This window comes from Thunnus albacares, chromosome 15, assembly GCF_914725855.1.
Source record: "Thunnus albacares chromosome 15, fThuAlb1.1, whole genome shotgun sequence".
Taxonomy (NCBI): domain Eukaryota; kingdom Metazoa; phylum Chordata; class Actinopteri; order Scombriformes; family Scombridae; genus Thunnus; species Thunnus albacares.
In genome coordinates, this window is record NC_058120.1 from 2,755,859 (window position 1) to 2,762,979 (window position 7,121).

The following is a 7,121-nucleotide window of genomic DNA, read 5'->3' on the forward strand; positions in this document are numbered from 1 at the left end:
TAGGACTAATCTGTGGTATCTGTTGGTTATCAGGAAACATTTACATCACAGTTTGCCAAGAGACTCTCTGTAAAATCTCTCTTCTAAAGTCTGGCAAAATAATTGTTATACTGAACCTCTATAATGATGTAAGGCCCTGATATTTACCTGATAGTTACTTCATGTTATTTGATTGTTTCATCCTCTTGTGTAACGATAGTGTAAAACAGGTTAAATATATTTTTGGGTGTTAAACTCTGCCTCTTTAACGCAAGTTAGCTAATCAGGAGTCTTTGTTAATGTTAACAGCAAATTAACATTAACAAAGAGTGACTGGAGCAAAGTGAGTTAGGCAGCACCCTTGTTAAACGCAGAGTTTTTTAACAGGATTTTCAAGTGCATTTTTTGTTTTTTATTTTCAAGTTTGTAGTCTGGATCATGTCATTGGAAGTATCTTTTGGAACCTTTCTTGACTGTTTGCTGGGTGGTCATTAGTTGCTGTGTTGGTAACATCAACTGGTGAGTAAGTAAACATCAACTAAATTAGCTGAAGTAAATGTTGGTGAAACAGACAAGATAAAGAAACGGGTGGTGTAACCAACATTATTTGACTCTACTTCAATATTAAAACATTAACAATCAGTAGCATCTCATTGCAGATAATGTTATCTGCCATTAAGAGACTAACATTATGTCTAAACAGATGATGCCACGCTTGCAACATTCACACTGTCAAGATGGTCATGCTATTTATGTGCAAACAATGTAATTTATCTGTGCAAATATACTCTTCAGCACTGGATCCTTTGTTGTACACAGTATAGGTGATCACAGAGTCAGGAGGAGAGAGGCTGATACTCAGCAGAGTTAAGAGTTAAGATGCTTTCAGACAATCATCCAGCAATGTCTGTGTTATTTATTTTGGCAAAAGCCAATCCTACCAGGCTGTTCACCACAGGCTGCTGCACTGTCCACCTAGCGTAATCTCACCAGGCAGCTAAACAGAGCGGATTGTAGCTTAAAATAGAGGAAAGGGTTAGCAATGTGACATGATTAATATAGCAGGTTTTGCTAACTAATATCATAAATGTTTTTTATTTAATTAAAAACTATAAACACATTTTAGTATAATGTAGTCAGTACAACATCACCTTTAAGCTCTCTCACTTCATTGTCACCCATCAGTTAGTCATACGTCCTGTTATGGTAGTTTTTACGCATAGGATGACCATAGGCTATAATAACACTAAAAAGGGGTTTGTACATCATAAAGTAATTCAAAAGCAAGATAACTCCAATTGTCATATGACAGTGTGACTTGTCTCTTGTCAAAATAATATTTAAATGACTAGTGGTCTTTATTTTATGTTGAAGTCCATAACTACAAATTCTGCATAATTTATATTCATAATTTATATCCCAACTTGATTTCATACCTTCCACTTAGCCATTAGTTTTAGTTTGTTTCAGTATGGTCTGAGAATCAGTTCACATGGCCTTGAAACTTATTAGAGGTAGATATTCCATCCCAGTGAGCGTTTAATTGCCTACATATTTTTTCGCAGTTACATAATTTGTTAGCATTGTAGTGTAGGGAATTACATTACATACGTAAGTGTTTATGTAGTTGAAAGCAGCAACTGTCATCCTCTACTCTGTGGATGCACCATCAAAGTGGCCTGGAGCCGACAGCAGTGTACTGTTCCGGAATATGGGAGGTACTCTGGAGTTGTCAGAAAAGCACTAAGCTTGTCTATTAGATGCAAGAGGCGTCACCTGGGATTATTTTCATTGAGCAAGGGTGCTATTGACTCTGAGTATTTTTGTTTGCTTTCTGGGGATCCCGAAAAGGAGTTTTTTTGTTGAGGTAAGGACTCATTTACTGATAATTGAAATGTGGATTCTGTATTGAGCACTGACTGTATAATACACTGTGATGGACTTCAAATTCTTGGGTGTTTGTGTTTCTTGTTGTCTGCTGGTGCCTTTGAAAATATTTGGTTGTTAGTGACTGTTACGGGGCCATGTACTGCAAGTCGTATGTCCTTTGTAGGGTTGACTGGCATTTAACTAAAAAATATTACCGTTGTCAGTCAAACCACTACAATTTGATTGATCAAATATAATATATATTAACCGACAATGTAGTAGATGAGGGATGTGAGGTGTATCCGGGGGATAATGTACTGTGGTATTGTTGTTATAGCCAACCTGAATAGGCTGAAAAAGGGCAGCTCAGTGGTAAGCATTGTTGCCTCAAGGTAAGAGCGTCCTGGGTATGCATCTGCTGGCCAGCTAAGGTTTTTCTGTAAGTTTCCTCCCATTGCTATGCTTTCCTCCCACAGTCCAAAGACATGTATGTTAGGTTTATTAGTGAGTCAAGGAATGTTTTTTATAATATATGTATTTATTTTATATGTATAGACTGGCGACCCATCCAGGTGTACCATGCCTCTCACCCAGCGTAAGCACCAGGTGGAAAATTTAAATGCTTACATTTTATGCAAATGAGGGTTGCAGCATTAGGTATCCCAAAATATATTCTGTCATAATGGATGGAGCTTCAGTGATTTGAATGTGATTGATTATCATCTAATTATGTACCTTCCCTGTAGGTGAATTCAGATGTGTATATGTATTGTACATGACACCTTTATTAACATTAAAGTGCATACAGCACCAAGATATGACAGTTGGAGAAACACTTGTTTGAGAAATAATGTATTTTTTCTTGTGCCTGCAGGTTCATTCTGAGAATCAACCCTGACGCTCCAAATTCCAATCAACATCACAGGTCCGCTGGAAATCTGGGGAGAGGGTCCAAATAAAAAGCAACAGCCTGAATCCCCTCATGACAGCTCTCATTAGAGAGCTTGTCGACTTTGATAGGCAAAATTACTGAAATGTAATTTTTTATTTATTTTTGTAATGCCTGTTTTGCTTTTCAGCATGTATAAGTTTACATTTTAGCCATGATAGCAGCTAAATGGCTAAAAGCAGTTGGTCCACCACTTTGGTCCAGAGTGAAATATCTTGACACCTATTGGATGGGTTGCCATGAAAGTTTGGTACAGATAACCATGGTCCCCAGGGGATGAATTCTAAGGACTTTGGTGATGCCCTGGTTTTTCAGCTAGTGCCACCTGCAGGTCAAGATTTTTAGTTATAGAGTAAAATATCTCATACCATTAGACGGAATGGCACAAGACTTTGAACAGACAATAACGGTCCAAAGAGGAGGAATCCTACTGACTTTGGTGAATTAAATGTCTCAACAACTATTGGATGGATTACCAGGACATTTAGTATTGTGCAGGCATTCAAGATTCAAGATCTTTTTTATTATCGTTTTACAACACAAGATTGCACAACGAAATGAAGTCTGTAGTCTACGCCACTCACAAAACAGAAACCACACAAATAGACCAACAAAAAGTCACAAAAACAAAACTATTTTTTATGTTGTAGTGCAGAGGATGAATTGAGGAGTCTCACAGCCTGAGGAAAGAAGCTGCTCTGTAGTCTGGTGGTATGACAGCGGATACTTCTGTATCTCTTGCCAGATGGCAGCAGGGTTAACAGGCTGAGGCTGGGGTAGGTATATAAACCAAATTACATTCCCATCAATTTCAGCCGTACTTTGTGTTTGACGCTAATTGGCAAATGATAGCAAGCTAACTCACAAAACTGAAACAGTGAACATGGTAAACATTATTTGTGCTAAATATCTACAGACAGGTGACTAATTAAAGGAAAAACTGGTACAGGTCTGAATGCTTGACCCCTACAGTGAGGGTATCTGGTGGCTCTGTTATGCTTTGGGGGGCATTTTGCTGGCATGGTTTGGGTCCACTTGTCTCCTTAGAGGGAAGGGTCACGGCAAATCAATACTAAGTTGTTCTGAGTGATCACCTTTATCCTATGATGAAACATTTCCATCCTGATGGGAGTGGTCTCTTCCAGGATGATAATGCCCCCATTCATAGGGTGCAAGGGGTCACTGAATGGTTTGATGAGTATGAAAATGATGTGAATCATATGCTATGGCCTTCACGGCCACCAGATCTCAACCCAACTGAACACCTATGGGAGATTTTGGACCAATGTGCTAGACAGCACTCTCCACCACCATCATCAAAACACCAAATGAGGGAATATATTTTTGAAGAATGAAGTTCCTCAGCCTTGGCAATGATTCTACAAGTCTCTAGAACTCTTCAGGAGGGATGAACACCATTCTTTGCCAATAACCCGAGTCTAAATGAATTATTTCAGACAACATACTGTTATGGTTATTAAATGAATCACATGTGGTAATGTCTAGGGTAATTTGGGATATGAGAGAAAAATGGAGGAACCTAATTGTCTGTGTTCTATTTGATAAATGTACAACTTGTGTTTGTTGAAACTTGAAAGCATTTGCTATTCATCTAACCTCCATAACAGACACACAGAACAACCAGCCCCACTGCTCTACTTAACAAAACACCACTTTACATCAGTTTCACTCTATAACATGTAGACATAGAGCTGCACAGAGGGATGCCAAAATAAATTCCATTTTGCTGTTGCAAATATACTAAGACTGCTTAATTATATATTTTTTAATATTTGTAATAACGGGTATCTCATTATCTGTCTGTTTGTTTTAATAGTTTGAAAACATTACATAAGCAAATAAAACTTTCATTATCAACAGCAATATTTCAGTAATTTTCTTACTCAAGCTAACTTCAGAAACAGTCATTTCAGCACTTCAGTCTCAGAATACCTTCACAGGATTTTTTGTTTATAACAAAACAAGTACATGTCACATAATAGTCCAATCTTGCTACTATCTATGTATTCTTTTTTAATTTCACATTGCAAGCACTATTTTACGTAATCTATTCAGGTGCTGTTATTGTTATTTACCAAAAGACAACTTGGCATTGTCAACCATGCCAAGCTGTTGGCTGAAGTATTCACAGTAAGTACTCATCATTAATAGAGGAGATTAAAAACAGCCCTAGGTTTCTTTTCAGCACTCTGGCCAGGCTGACAGAGTCATAACTCTATTGATCCATGTATTCCTATAGCTCTCAGTAGTAATGACTTCATGAGCTTCTTTAATGATAAAATTCTAACAATTAGAGACAAAATTCATCATTTTGTTTATCAGGGACTTATCCCCAAACACAGTAACCTTAGACACAGCTGTAAAACCTGATATATATTTATACTGTTTTTCTCCAATTGACCTTCCTGAACTAACTTCAATGATTTCTTAATCTAAACCGTCAACCTGTCTCTCACACCCCATCCCAACTAGGCTGCGTAAGGAAGTCTTACCCTTAGTTGGTACTTCTTTACTAGATATAATCAATCTGTCTTTAGTAACAGGCTATGTACCACAGTCCTTTAAAGTCGCTGTAATTAAACCTTTTCTTAAAAAGCCCACTCCTGATTCAGGCATTTTGGCCAAATATAGACCTATATCTAACCTTCCCTTCTCTCTAAGATCCCTGAGAAAGCAGTTGCCTATCATTTGTGTGACTTTCTGCATAACAATAGTTTATTTTAGGATTTTCAGTTAGGATTTAGAGCACATCATAGCACAGAGACAGCACTAGTGAAAGTAACAAATGACCTCCTAATTGCATTGGACAAAGGACTTCTATCTGTACTTGTCTTGTTAGATCTTAGTGCTGCATTTGTCACCATGGACCATCACATCCTATTACAGAGACTGGAACATTTAATTGGCATTAAAGGAACTGCATTAAGCTGGTTTAAGTCCTATTTCTCAGATCGGTTTTAGTTTGTATATGTTAACGATGAATCCTCCAACGTATGCAAAAGACACGGAGTTCCACAAGGTTCTGTGCTTGGACCAATACTATTAACCTTATATATGCTCCCTTTAGGTATATTATTAGGAAACACTCCATATAATGTAATTGTTATGTAGATGATACCCAATTATATTTCAATGAATCAATGAAGGCAGATGAAACCAATCAGTTAACTAAACTCCAAGCATGCCTTAAGGACATAAAGACCTGGATGACCTGAAATTTCTGCTGCTACACTCAGACAAAACTGAAGTTATTGTGCTTGGCCCTAAACACCTTAGAAACACATTATCTAATGATACAGCTACTCTAAGGAATCTGGGAGTTATCTTTGATCAGGATATGTCCTTTAACTCCCACATAAAACAAATTTCAAGGACTGCCTTTTTTTTACCTATGTAACATTACAAAAATCAGGCACATTCTCAAAAAGATGTAGATAAACTAGTCTATGTATTTGTTACTTCTGGGCTGGATTATTGCAATTCCTTGGACCAGCCCCTATTTATGCTGCTGTAGGTCTATACTGCTGGGGGACTACCCATAATGCACTGAGCTCCTTTCTCCTCCTTCCCCTCTCCATCTGTATGCATTCATTTACCATTTATGCATGTCACTAACTTTTTTTGTGAGTGTTTGTGCTTTCTCGTCTTGCAGATTTCTGTGGATCATGGTTTGGACCGTCTGGTTAGGATCACAGACTTCCGTAATTTGTGGTTGCAGACCACCTGCTGCTGTGGTCCTGCTTGATGCTCACACCTGCTATTATTTTTATTAGTCATATTTCTATTATTATTATTGTTGTTATTGTTATTATTGCTGTTGCTGTGCTTCTCTGTGTCTCTCTCCCCCCTCTTGCCCTCTCAAACCAACTGGACAAGGCAGATGACTGCCCACCTAGAGCCCGGTTCTGATTGAGGTTTCTTCCCATTAAAAGGGGAGTTTTCCCTTGCCACTGTTGCTTGCTCATGTGAGAATGTTGGGTCTCTGTAAACTAACCTGCTCTTTGTGAAAAGTGCCTTGAGAAAAATTCTATTGTGATTTGGTGCTATATAAATAAAATTGACTTAAAATTGGCTTGAAATGAACATTCCATAACTCTATAGATAGGTAACTATTAAAGTTTCCCTGCTGTAACAAGTTAGATTAAATTGCAATTAAAATGAAAACATATGCAGTGGTGTATGCTGATTGTTTAAATAATTGAATCCACCATGTGATCTCTGCCTCCATATATTTGAGGGACTGCATGCAATATGGAGGACGTCCATGAGGTGATCATGAGTTGTGGACTTGACAGACTCTGGT

General features: G+C 37.8%; 1 long non-coding RNA gene across 1 annotated transcript; it reads left to right on the forward strand.

Annotated features, from left to right (window-relative positions):
• Positions 1-1,124: 1,124 nt before the first annotated feature.
• Positions 1,125-6,851, forward strand: LOC122998478. The gene is made up of 5 exons (XR_006407431.1): positions 1,125-1,846; positions 2,186-2,287; positions 2,404-2,454; positions 2,723-2,773; positions 6,471-6,851. It is a non-coding gene; the product is annotated as an uncharacterized LOC122998478 (long non-coding RNA).
• The last annotated feature ends 270 nt before the right edge of the window (positions 6,852-7,121 follow it).